This window comes from Anolis sagrei, chromosome 1, assembly GCF_037176765.1.
Source record: "Anolis sagrei isolate rAnoSag1 chromosome 1, rAnoSag1.mat, whole genome shotgun sequence".
Taxonomy (NCBI): Eukaryota; Metazoa; Chordata; class Lepidosauria; order Squamata; family Dactyloidae; genus Anolis; species Anolis sagrei.
Genome location: NC_090021.1, coordinates 144904828 through 144919111, shown reverse-complemented (window position 1 = coordinate 144919111; position 14284 = coordinate 144904828). Strand labels below are relative to the sequence as shown.

The 14284-nt window shown below is 41.0% G+C and overlaps 1 protein-coding gene across 5 annotated transcripts in view; it reads left to right on the top strand.

The window, feature by feature from the left end:
* Nucleotides 1-14284, top strand: part of SLX4IP (SLX4 interacting protein) — a 128763-nt gene that overhangs the window by 25112 nt on the left and 89367 nt on the right. The window lies entirely within an intron of this gene.

Here is a 14284-nt window from a genome sequence, read left to right as displayed (position 1 = left end):
AGGGCCTCTCCAACAGATCTTAGAGCTCTAGTTGGCTCATAAAGGGAGATGGGTTCGGGCAGGTAAGTTGGACCAGAACCGTTTAGGGCATTATAGGCCAAGGCCAGCACTTTCTATTGAGCTCGGTAGCAGACTGGCCACCAGTGGAGCTAACGCAACAGAGGGGTTGTATGCTCTCTGTATGCCGCTCCAGTAAGGAATCTGGCTACCGCCTGTTGGGCTAATTGAAGCTTCTGGGCCATCTTCAAAGGCAACCCCACATAAAGCGTGTTGGAGTAGTCTATACAAGATGTAACAAGAGCATAGACCATCATGGCCAAGTCAAAATAATTTAGTTTTTCCTTCTCTAACTTGAATTTCATAGCTTGATATACTTGTCTATTTCAATCTTAACACTGTTTTCAAACTAAGGCTTTGTGCTGCTGGTATAGATCTGTCTACCTTTCCCACATCCTCTCCTGAAGAAATGCTGTTGCCTCTTCAACAAAGAAGTCCTTACTTGACGAATGAAGATGCTCTTGTGATCTCCACTGAAAATGATAGGCCATTATTAAAATATGGTTGATCGAATGAGCTCTCACTAAAATGGGGTTGGCGTTCTTTTAATTTCCTGTGGGCTCTTTCTTGAAGGCTTTAAAGTAGACCCCTAATAAAACTGAGATTATCTGCTTATTTCCTAAATTCCTTAATGATTCCCCTGATTTACCAAATAGTTTGTGCTTCTAACTTTTGGGTCCATATCACTGAGCTGTAGATCTCTGGCCAAAGTATAGAACTGATTTTTTCTGTGTCAGGAGCGACTTGAGAAACTTCACATAGCTTCTGGTGTGAGAGAATTAGCTGTCTGCAAGGACTTTGCCCAGGGGGGACCCGGATGTTTTACCATCCTGTGGGAAGCTTCTCTCATGTCCCCACATGGGATCCTGGAGCTGACAGATGGGAGCTCACCCTGCTCCCCGGATTCAAACCGCCAATCTTTTGGCCAGCAGTCCTGCTTGCATAAGGGTTTAACCCATTGCACGACTGGGGGATGGATATATACAAAGATCTGTGAAACAAGAACATTTGAAGTTAGTCTTTGACTCCTTTGAATTCAAGGCTAAACACTGCCTTTGGCTGTAATGCTGTTATATTTCTCTTCTGCTTTCAAGTCTGGTTGTATTAGTTTTTCTACACTTTGTATTTTGATACCTAGCAAAATCTTTTGCCTTGTTCAGTAACCTTGGGATGACTTTTTACCAACCTGAATGTTTTTTGCACTCAGTAACTTTAACAAGTTTATCTTTCTTGAAAAAATGAGCAGATCTCTGGTGTAAAACAAGAATGTCAAACTTTTTTTCATCAAGGACCATATCAGCTTTATGGTTTTTCTCAAAGGGCCCTTGAATCCATGGACAGAAAATCTGTGGATACAGAGGGCCATACACACACATATACATACATACGCACTACATACACATACATACATACACATATACATGCATACATACATACATGCACACACACATAGCAAACAGTGCACTTTAGTTTTTACCCAGTTTCAGTCCCCAAATGTTATTAAACAACAGCTCCTATCACTTTTGAGTATCCATCATATAGACTGGGGACCATGGGAATTGCACCCAACAGCACTTGTGGCTCTGAGGCTGAGGAAAGGTTAAAGGACGTTTTAAAGTCAAGACATCATATCCACAAGCTTTGTATCTAAATTGAGACCCCATTCTCCTGACTAAGCAGAACAAACAACAGCCTTCCAGAAATTACTGTATCACTACTTCCTTCAGCTCTAGCCATGACGAGGAAAAGAGGAGTTGTAGTCCAGCATCTGGAGGGCCACATAAAGTGACATGGTGGGCCAGATTCGACAAGTGGGCCTCGAGTTTGACACCTGTGGTTTAAAATACATATCCAGAAGAACACCCATACCTGGTACTTGTCTTGGCTTACTTGCACCAAACTCACTGTTCATTATATATTCCAAATCATAACTATCCCTCTCTCTATATATATAGAGAGAGGGGAGGGGGCGGCGGAGAGTAACACATACTTTAATTTGGCTTCTCCTTAAAACATGAGAAAATAAATTATTGGCATTAAGTTAATGGAAAGCCATTTGTTAGAATTGAGTAATAGCAATGTGCCTATTGTGTTGATAGGTGTGCAGGTAAAAACCAAAGTGATTTGCTACTGGAGAATGACATTTAGAGAAAAATAAACTTCCTTCTCAGACATTGCTACATTTTTACTACATGTATACATGCTAACCTTGAGCCTTTGGGGCTTCTGTGAGTGAGTAGTTCCTTGAGAAGCTAAATATCTACCTTGATCCCTGTACCCTTCTTTTTTGTGATAGTAAAATAAAAAGGGAACTACAGCCAGCCCTCCGCATTAGCTGGGTTTAGAGGCACAGAACTTAGAGGGGTTTTTTTCTGGGTGAGGAGCGACTTGAGAAACTGCAAGCCGCTTCTGGTGTGAGAGAATTGGCTGTCTGCAAGGATGTTGCCCAGGGGACGCCCGGATGTTTTACCATCCTTGTGGGAGGCTTCTCTCATGTCCCTGCATGGGGAGATGGAGCTGACAAAGGGAGCTCATCTGCGCTCTCCCCACATTCAAACCTCCGACCTGTCGGTCTTCAGTCCTGCCGGCACAAGGGTTTAACCCAATGCGCCACCGGGGACTCCACAGAACTTAGGTGATAGTGGAAAAAATGGAAATTTAAAAAGATACTTTTTTTCATTAAAAACATCTCTAGAAATGTCTAGGTCAGGCATGGGCAAACTTTGGCCCTCCAGATGTTTTGGACTTCAATTCCCACAATTCCTAACAGTTTACCAGTTGTTAGAAATTGTGGGAGTTGAAGTCCAAAACACCTGGAGGACCAAAGTTTGCCCATGCCTGCTCTAGGTCCTCCACTGTAACTATGATCAATGTCCAGTTGCACTAGAGCAGTGGTTCTCAACCTGGGGTCCCCAGATGTTTTTGGCCTACAACTCCCAGAAATCCTAACAGATGGTAAACTAGCTGGGATTTCTGGGAGTTGTAGGCCAAAAACATCTGGGGACCCCAGGTTGAAAACCACTGCACTAGAGAATCTAGAGAGAACATTTCCGTAATCTCTATGAATAAGCAAATCTCTAAGAACTACAGAACAATTCTAGTGGATGTTTACCCTAGACTACGACTGAAGGACCTAGAGATTCCTAGAAGGACTGCGTTAATCAAATCTGAAAAAGATTAACCCAAAATTTGTGAAGAGCTGAGTGTACTCCCATAAAATCTCACAGTGGCAAAAACTGCAATAGCAGGCTCCTTCTTTCTTTTCTCAACAAGGGTCTCAGGAGACCTTTGTGCCTTGTATGACCTAAATGTTACCCTCCTGAGCTGTTTTTCTTCCATAAATAGGGTGTAGTGTGGTTTCCAGGCTGTATAGCTATGTTCAAGCAGCATTTTCTAGCAGAAAATGTGGCTACAACATGGCCATACAGCCCAGAAACCACACAATATCCTAGTGATTCTAGCCATGAAAACCTTTGACAATGCAGCACACACATAGCTTGAATCTTGCCCTTCTGAAATAATTTGTTCCTTTCCTCCTGCTATGGGATTGCATATTGCCATTTAAGCTGTGTAGGAGCACCTCAAGGACTGTCATGTGGATAATAAAAATAATACTAACTTTTATTTGTCTACCACTCTATCTCCCCAAGGGATAAAGCATTGCAATTACCAACAAAAATCATCATAAAAGTACAAACATAGTACTGTATAACAGTCATACATATTAAAAATTAAAAACCAGTTTGGTACTAATTGTATTGGGCAGCTCAGTTACCAATGGCCAAGATTACAAAGTGGGCCTCGACAACTATGAGACAGCTGGGCTAGTACGATGAGGTAGACTAGGGCCTGGGGAGTGGGTAAATTGTAAGCATGGCCTATCCGATGGTCAGGGTGGGACCTGGAGCTATTTATTTTCAAGGCCTGCTACGTAAGCACAAGAGGCCTGGGCGAACGGGGAAACAAACATAGGGCCGGGGAAATGGGCAATGCATAACAAAGCTCTGACTAATGGCCGGGGCTCGGTATGCTTGTTTTGCAGTAATCATATTGAACTACAGGGCCTTCTGTGAACTACACATGGAACTGATTTGCCTAGAGCCTCGTAGTTGAAAGACCGTTCCATGGAGCTAGCCTTCTTCTTATTTTCACAACGGCCTTGCGATGCTGCCTTGAGAGCATAGACTCCACGTAATGTTTGGCATGTCGAAACTAGCCATTTGGAAGTCACACTCTCAAATTCTGACAGCTCCTGAAGGTTGAACGGAGAAAGCTGGGGTCGGGGGAGCATGAGGAGGGAGTTGGAGGCCAACTCATAGCAAAATAGCAACCTTTGGCTGTCTTTCTTTGGCTGCTGTCACTGCTTAAACTTCATTAAGTGGCAAATGTTGCTCCCAAAAGAAAATTAGAAAGATGTATGATTTTTAGTGATAGACAAGTAGGGACTAAGGAATTCTTCTGTGTATATTAGCCCATCAGTTTTTCAGACATTACAGTCTCTTTGGGAATACAGTTTTATTACCCACAGTCTTGATATCCACACATAAAAAGTGTATATTTCTGGCCCTAGCATACTAGAGAACCTCACTGGAGGACCTAGAGAGGCCCACAAACTTCTCTAGCTCTTCCAATGCGATCCTGTGTTGTGCAAATGTACATGAAGGGTTCACTATTATGGGTGGTCTTGGAACGTATCCCCTATAGTTTCTGAAGTTGTGCTGTAATCTTAACTGTTTTAGGAACTGATCTTTACTCTTATAATTTTGAACATTTTTTAAAAAAGCCTGGCCAGCCCCCTTGCAAGTTACTATGATATATAGCTGACTATGTGCCCAGTTAGCTTCTTTAGAATACAGATTAAGAAGCCTAGGTCCACTTTGTACTCATTTATATGACATAGTATGAAGGAAATGATAAACACTTTATATCAGTGTGTTTCAACCTTTCGTTCTTCAGCTGCTTTGGACTTCAATTCCCAGAAACACAAGGCAGTACAGCCCGATGACAAAGGATTCAGGATTCCAAAGAGCAAAATTATTTGTAGGAACCTCTGCTTTCAGTGTTACATATTTCTGAGGGTTGCTTTTGTTGACATTGTCCAGGTTTCCAATAGAGTCCCAAATGGTTTAATCCTAGATCTGTATTTGAGGTATGACCATACCTCAGGTAACAAAGCCTCTGACAAAGAACGTCCTTTTTACAAAGTTTTTCTGCCACACAGATCCCTCCCACTTTTCTTCTAACTAAATGTTTTTTTGAATTGGGGGTGGAATTGGAATTAGTAAAGAACAGGAGAAACACAAACTTTCAGTTGCCAGGTTGCAGTGGCATGTCTGTAGTTAAGAGTGTAGTCACGTTTGTGTTGAGAAGGGTTGGACTACTCTTCAATCAAGTCTACTCTGGTTGTGGGTGACAGTCTACAACACGCAAGGTAACAGCAGCTGCCCCTGGATTCCCTTACTGGGCATACATAAACAGTAAGGTAAAGGAGGAAGTCAAATTAGCCCGCCCTACCAGCTAGTCCTGAGCATTTTTCAAAAAGAACAGAATTGTACATTTCTCCATCAAAATAGAAACCATAACAAAAGCAGAGGCTGGTGAAATTATAAATAAGCTGTGGGTAGATTTTGGAAAAAAAAGCTTTCTAGTGGTATTTAGAAGGTTCACAATATTTTGTATGCTTATTCAAAGTCTACTTAACTTGCTTGTTTTATTTCCCATGCATATACTGTTATTTTTCAATAAAAACTAGGGAGAAACATATTAAACAACTCCTTTTTGTGGTATGGAAACGTATCCCTTTTTTCCAATGTTATTTCTACCTCTGGTACCAAGTGCTGTAATGACCAAGAACACATCCATTCCATTAACTGAGGTATACTTGTAAAAAGATGAGAAAAATAAAAATTGAGAACAGATTTTTCAAATAATATTTTTAAAAAATATATAATGGAAATGACATTATCTGGAGAAGGCAAAACTTGAATCGCTTTTTGGTGTAAAGGTTGAGTATCCTTTGTGCTTAGAACCAGAGGTGTTTTGGATTTTGATTTTTTTTCTTCAGATTTTGGAATACCTATATTTTCATTAATATGCATAATGAAATATTTTAGAAATTGGATCCATGTCTAAAGATGAAATGCATTTGTTTCATATACACCTTCCACATATAGCTAGCTGGTAATTATAATTATATACAATATTTTTAATAACGTTGAGCATGAAACATAGTTGGTGTATATTGGACCATCACCAAAAAAGTCACTGTCTCAGTTACCCATGTGTACAATTTTGAATTTTGGAATTCCAGATTCAAGATACTCAATTTGTATATGAACCATGCAGCAAATTTTGTTCAGTGATACATGTACTAATTATGTATATGGGGTCACACTGGACTAGCTTGTTTGAAACAGTCAAATATGGCTTAGCTTTTGCTTCGTTGCTTTCTTCTCCTCTGATGTAGCTGAGTGAAAAAGACAGGAAGCATTCACTTTGATTTTGAAGTAACTGGAACTTGTTGTTATGTTCTAATAGTGGTAAATTTATACAAGCTAACTCTTAGTAGCGATTGATGGTCCTGTATTGTTTCAATAAATTATGTTGAGCAGTTTTGTCTGGTTCCACCATAATGACAAATTGCACTTACTTGAAAATGGAAATGTATCTTTCTAAATATTATGGCTATGCTAGGGCAGAAGAGTAGAAGGGATAAAAACATGAGGCTTGCACATTAAACACAAAACAATGGCACAGCATTATTTTTGAACCAGAATACAGTACTCATTTTGCTGATTTCTCATCAAAAGGCTGTAAAGAGAAGAGAATGAACTATTGTTTGGAGTATTGGATAGAAACTGGACTCAGTGAGGAACCTAAACTTACAACTTCTTCACATGGGCTTCCTTTTTTATTGCTATTTACATTTTTTGCTGATGGCTCTTTCTCCACCTCACCACACCATCTACAAATAAGCTACATTTCTTCATTGTGTGGGTCAGGATGTGGGTTTAGTTTCACTTCTCTAACAACCATGATGTTCCTGAACATCACACACAAACTAATTTTAACATCGTACCATGACTCTGCAAAATGTTTCCAGACAGCATTTCAACAAACTTTCCCTCTTCATTATAAGTAGTAAGCATTCTGACTCATCACTATTGGAGAAGCTCCCTTGCAATGCTGCTAAGTAATGGTCAGCTGATGTTAATAACTGTGTATACAAATTTTACTTTGTTACTCTTGTCTAGCCGAAGAGCACATGTGCATAATTTCGAATATGCAAGAATAATTGTACAAGTTCATTGTGATAGAATAGACTTTAGATGCAAATGTCTGTTATTTAGACTAAGGATCTGAAAATATTTTCTGAAGGTTAGGAAATAGCATTTGTGGTGTGAAACTGCATGGGAATGTGTTCTGCGTAATGCTTTTTTGATGCATGCTGCTGAAGGAATTCTACAAATTCTGACTTCTTGTAAACAAGCAAGCATACTAGTGCAAGGTGCTGAAGAGGGCCTCGACATCGGCTTCCCCCTCCTCGCTGCCTCTGCTGCTCCCCGCCTTGGAGGCCCCTTAGACACCCAGCCTGGTGAGGAAGGGGCCTCCGAGGCAGGGAGCAGCGGTGGCAGCAAGGAGGAGGAGGCTGCTGCATCTCGGCCTATGAGCCCACGAGGACCTTGAGATCATCCGGGGAGGCCCTTCTCTCGGTCCCGCCTGCCTCACAGGCACGTCTGGCGGGGACGAGGGAGCGAGCCTTCTCGGTGGTGGCCCCCCGGCTGTGGAACACCCTCCCTGCTGAAGTTAGACAGGCGCCCTCCCTGATGGCCTTTCGTAGGGGCCTGAAAACCTGGCTCTTCGAGCAGGCCTTCAATTGAGGGTATTGTTGGAACGACACTGGAATGTACTAGGACTATGAGATCGGCTATGACCCCAGGATTTGACGAAGCGGATTTTTAGCATAAGTATATGTTATGTTGTAGTAGTCTGGTTTGTATTGTCGTGATTTACTGTACACTGTCTTTCTATGTTGCTGTTCACCGCCACGAGTCGCCCTAGGGCTGAGAGTGGCGGTCAATAAATGCAAAAAATAAATAAATAAATAAATAAATAAAGGGGCCTTGGCAGCGGTCTCCTCTTTCTCGCCACCTCCGCTGCGCACCTGCTCTTTCTTCGCCAGGCTGGGCACCCAAGGTGCTTCCCGAGGCGGGGAGCAGCGGAGGTAGTGAAGAGGAGGCCACCACCGAGACCATCTTTGGCGGCGGCCTCCTCCTCGCTACCTCCGCTGCTCCCCACTGGTGGAGGTGAGGAAGGGGCCTGTGAGGAGGGGAGCAGCGGAGGCGGCGAGGAGGAGGAGGCTGCTGCGAAGTAGGGAAACTCCACCCAACCGTGACATATCATAACACTGATTGTTTGTTAAAACAGGACCAAAACATGTCAAACTATTCAGCTTATATTATCTAATTATAGCTTGGCATCTTTTGAAGAAAAGAAAAAATTGCCTGGTTTGACGAAAGTTCGTTCTAGTCTAATATTTTGTTTCATAGAATCATAGAGTTGGACTGGAGACCTCATGGGCCATCCAGTCCAACCCTTTCCCAAGAAGCAAGAAAATTTCATTCAAAACACCCCCCGAGAGATGGCCATCCAGCCTCTATTTAAAAGTTTCCAAAGAAGGAGCCTCCACCACTGAACGGCTCTCAGTCAGGAAGTTCTTCCTAATGTTCAGATGGAATCTCCTTTCTTGTAGTTTGAAGCCATTGTTCTGTGTCCTAGTCTCCAGGGCAGCAGAAAACAAGCTTGCTCCCTCCTCCCTGTGACTTTCTGTCACATACATGACTATCATGTCTCCTCTCAGCCTTCTCTTCTTCAGGCTAAACATGCCCAGCAATTTAAGCCACTCCTCATAGGGCTTGTTCTCCAGACCCCTGATCATTTTAATCGCTCTCTTCTGGACACATTCCAGCTTGTCAATATCTCTCTTCAATTGTGGTGCCCAGAATTGGACACAATATTCCAGGTGTGGTCTAACCAAGAAAGAATAGAGCATGGGTCGCACAACTTTCCTGGATTTAGACACTATACACCTATTGATGCTGGCCAAAATCCCATTGGCTTTTTTTGCCGCCGCATCACATTGTTGGCTCATGTTTAACTTGTTGTCCACGAGGACTCCAATAAATCTTCTAGCTAATCACAGATATTAAGAGGAAAGAGAAAGTACCCCCTTGCACTTTTACTTTAAAACCCCCTTAAATTCATACTGTCAAAGATTGTGGTACAAAGGTTTATTCGCACAAAGCTTTTGTTGGACAGCTGTCTCTCCAAGTCACAGAATTTTACAGAGGGTCCAACCTCTATATTTGTAACCACCTAGTTTTCCTACAACTTCTGTCCCTTTTCTTTCAGTAACAACAACAAAATCCTTACAGCAGAAAACTTATATGATGATTTTTGAATAGTAGTTTTAGGAAGTGCTTTAAGTCAACAGCTATTTATCAGTCAAATGATATCAGTCAGCCACCTGTTGATTGTCAGTGATTGGACTGAGAAAGCCCATGTCTATGTCTCTTTTTAAATTCTATGTCTCTTTTTAAATTGGCATTATGGCACCATCTGGTAGCGAAGATAATACAGGTAAGATTCTGAGGATTAGCATTTCAGTATCTTCATTGATACAGAGGCTTGTAAAGATGCAAGTTACAGTGAGTAGTGTACGAGCTTTGTTGGGTCTCTTTCATTTGAATAGGAACGGTGTAAATGGGTAGAGAGGCTGGATGGATAAAGGCATTTTTTTCTTTTCTTCAAAAGAAGCCAAGCTATAATTAGATAATATAAGCTGAATAGTTTGACATGTTTCGGTCCTGTTTTAACAAACAACTATGACATATTATAACATTGTTTGCCATTTGTCAACTAAGTTTGCAACCTCTTCTAATCGATTATGAAGAATAAACAGTATTGGGAAAGGATACAGTTAACGTTTCCTCCTACGTTTTTTAATTGTTTTATTGGTGGAAGTCACCTCCTGAATTCAATATGCAGTAGACACTCAGGTAACTGGAACTCAAACAAGCAGAACTCTCAAGCGACCGGCAAAAAACTCAAAGAAATTATACTTCACATAAAAAGTAAAATACATGTATAATAAAGTAAAACTGTGTTGCATTAAACAAGGTCTGTCTTTGCCTTAATTTTCTTTTGATTAACGTATTTCAATATTAATATCAAGTCAATCCAGAGTTTATGGTAAGGCATAGTAGGGGTATAGTATTAGTAAAGGTCAAGATTTCCCCGAACATTCAGTCTAATCATGTCCGACTCCAGGAGTTGGTGCTTATCTCTATTTGTAAGCCGAAGAGCCAGCATTGTCCATAGACACGTCCAAGGTAATGTGGCTGGCATGACTGCATGGAGTGCCATTACCTTCCCACCTAGAGATCTACTCACATTTGCATGTTTTCAAACTGCAAGGTTGGCAGAAGCTGGGGCTAACAGTGGGTGCTCCCCCCGCTACCCTAATTTGAACCGCCAACCTTTCGGTCAGCAAGTTCAGCAGCTCAGTGGTTTAGCCCGCTTTGCCACCAGGGAGCCTGCAGGTATAGTATTAGGTAGGTCTATTTTTAATACTAACTCCCAAGCAACCAGAAACTACATTTACCCAGCACCTACCAATCCCCATGGGTGCCAGTTAACTGAGAGTCTACTGTAGCATTATTTTGATTTTAAACAATAGTTTGAAGCCAGCTTCTTTGCTGCTGGAGAGGCATTCCTTGAAATCCGTTCTGTTACTTGGTGGGATAGGAAGACCGGGTTGTAACAGTTTCCTCCAATTTCTTCCTCCCTACAATCTTCTGGTTTTGGGGGAGGAGGAATAAACAATAGTTTTTGTTTCTTCCGTTCTTCCAGAGGGATTTCTCTTCTTTGTTCAAAATCTCCCTCTTAGCTTTGGTAGGAGCCTTTCAGCCAACGGGAAGCATTGTCTGCATCCAAACCACTGACATATATAGATTGCTGTAATCAATTTTTCCCAAGTTTTATGTTAATGTTTAAAACATATCCATCTCACTTGCAGAAGAATTAACTCTTTTTTTTTTTTTTGCATTTAGGGAGGTTTTTTAAAAAATATCTCAGTGACACGCACTTTTTCATGTGAAGTTTGCTCAGCCCACCCCAAATTACCTCAGCTGGTTATAGGCAAAGTCTGAACTACTTTCTTAGTCAGTTCAGGATGTCATGATCTAACATTGTTGTGTCCTTGGCAATTGTTCCTCCGAAGAGTTTTGTTTTCACTCAGCAAGCAAGGGCTTGCCATTTCTTTTTCAGTCACATGGTCTGGAAGACGGAGATATCTTGTCTTAGCCGACAGAACTGTTCTGTAATAAGCTTAGGGAAATCCCATTCCTGTTGTTATAGCAACTGGAATATTATCCAGATTCACATGGATCCTTTCTTACCAGAGAATGGTGCGGGGTTGTCTGCGGCCGAAACATACCATCCTTCATTCCTCCCAATAGTGAATCAATTGAAGATTATATTACCATTTGTCTTGGTTGTGACACGGGAAATACTGTCTCACGATGCAATATGAAACTTTTTATTTGAAAGGGCCTTTTTAAATGGAATTTCCGCTTACAAATGGCTAGTTACAGCTGAAATGGGAGAGATTTGCTAAGTGGAGAAATCCAAATGATTGCCTGAAATATAAAATGATGCCAACAAAATAAAATAAAAATAGCAGTGTAGCATAAAACTCAAATATACACTAATAGAAAAGTAAAAATACAAAACAAAAGACAATAGCTGAAGATAAAACATAATGCAAAAATAAACTGGCTATCAAGCATCTCTTGTGCTTTATTTGTTTCTAGATTGGACAAAGGTTATTATAAACTGACCTTGGATACGTACAGGATTATTACCCCATGAATGCACACACATCTGAATAATTATGGCAAGAATGAGCACTTTGTGGTCCTTCAGACTCCAATAACTCCCTTAAGCCCCACAACTGACTACATAGCCAATGGTGGAGGAATACGACAGCTTGAATCCAGCAGGACTCAAAGGGTCAAATATTTTCTTTCTTAACTTGGAAAGCATATTCTTTCTGGGGATCATCCATCAAGCTGAATATCTTTGACGATACCCCATTGTGGTCCCATGCAAATATATATACACTTAAGACCTCTAGAGAGGTCATTGTGTGCTAATGTAATGGGGGAACATATACATAGAATTTTGTACACACATAGATTTAGTAGTATACTGAAGTACATGAAGCTGAACTTTAATTCTTCTCTTTTATTTTTGCTGAATGGGTACAAATCTGTGGAAATACCTTGATGCAGTCACCCAGCTACCCTTGCCATTTCCACATTTTGTTGTCTTACAATATGGCACTGAAATTGATGTGACTGGCACACATATGCACAGGGCACACAAAATTCTGAAGATGCAAAGTATCAATTAAATTGTGTTGTCAAAGGCTTTCATAGCCAGACTCACTGGGTTGCTGTGGATTTTTCCAGGCTGTATGTTAATGTTCCAGAAGTGTTCTCTCCTGATGTTTTGCCCACATCTATGGCTGTAATAGAAAATCTTCATCAAAAGAAGGGGCCTGGAAGAGTGAACTATGATTGGGTTGTTATAGGTTTTTTCAGGCTATATGGCCATGTTCTAGAGGCATTCTCTCCTGACGTTTCGCCTGCATCTATGGCAAGCATCCTCAGAGGTAGTGAGGTCTGTTGGAACTAGGAAAAGGGTTTTATATATCTGTGGAATGACCAAGGTGGGACAAAGGACTCTTGTCTGTTGGAGCTAGGTGTGAATGTTTCAACTGACCACCTTGAATAGCATTTGATGGCCTGGCAGTGCCTGGGGCAATCTTTTGTTGAGAGGTGATTATATATCCTTGTTTGTTTCCTCAGTGTTGTTTTGCTATTGTAATTTTTGAGTTTTTTTAATACTGGTAGCCAGATTTTGTTCATTTTCATGGTTTCTTCCTTTCTGTTGAAATTGTCCACATGCTTGTGGATTTCAATGGCTTCTCTGTGTAGTCTGACAAGGTGGTTGTGAGGGTGGTCCAGCATTTCTGTGTTCTCAAATAATATGCTGTGTCCAGGTTGGTTAATCAGGTGCTCTGCTATGGCTGACTTCTCTGGTTGAAGTAGTCTGCAGTGCCTTTTATGTTCCTTGATTCATGTTTGGGCAATGCTGCATTTGGTGGTTCCTATGTAGACAACAGAGAGGAAACAAACAAGGACATCTAATCACCTCTCAACAAAAGATTGCCCCAGGCACTGCCAGGCCATCAAATGCTAATCAAGGTGGTCAGTTGAAACATTCACACCTAGCTCCAACAGACAAGATTCCTTTGTCCCACTCTGGTCATTCCACAGATATATAAACCCTTTTTCCTAGTTCCAACAGACCTCACTACCTCTGAGGATGCTTGCCATAGATACAGGCGAAACGTCAGGAGAGAATGCCTCTAGAACATGGCCATATAGCCCGAAAAAACCCACAACAACGCATTCTGGCCATGAAAGCCTTCAACAATACATTGAACTATGATTGTATACCAAAATCCTCCCCAGACCTGCACTTACCACCAGTTATGGCATTAACCAGTTGAACCTGATGATTTAAATAGCATTGTGGGCTTGTAAAAAAATATTATTTTAATAGAAAAAATCAAGACTGATAATCTGCTTCTTAAAGTCTTATTTAGCACCAACAAAAATGACTATTATAAACTCATATTTCCATAAAGCATGAGCAGAGGATTCCCCATGCTAATAGGATGCTTGCCATAGATGTGACTGAAACATCAGGATATAACACTTCTGGAACATAGCCATACAGCCCAGAAAACTCACAGCAACCCTATCCATTAAATTCATTTTGATTCCAGGCTAGAACACAACAAACATGGAAAACAAAAAAAGGGAGTGAATACTATTCACTGTAATAGTAAGTGAGAATACGGCTTAAGAGCTAATAGAAGTAAGGGACAGAAGTCCTATTTGTGGAAAAAATGGCACTCAGCAGGGCATTTGAGACATGAGTACGTTGGTGTGGAAAATAGACCAACTAGGCATATTGAGTGAATACTAATTTGAGATAACCAGTCAAATCTTTTTTCAGATCTTTGATGAGTATAATATTTGACATGAAGTTAGTGTACATTAATGTATGTCACTGGCCTTACAAATACTTTCAA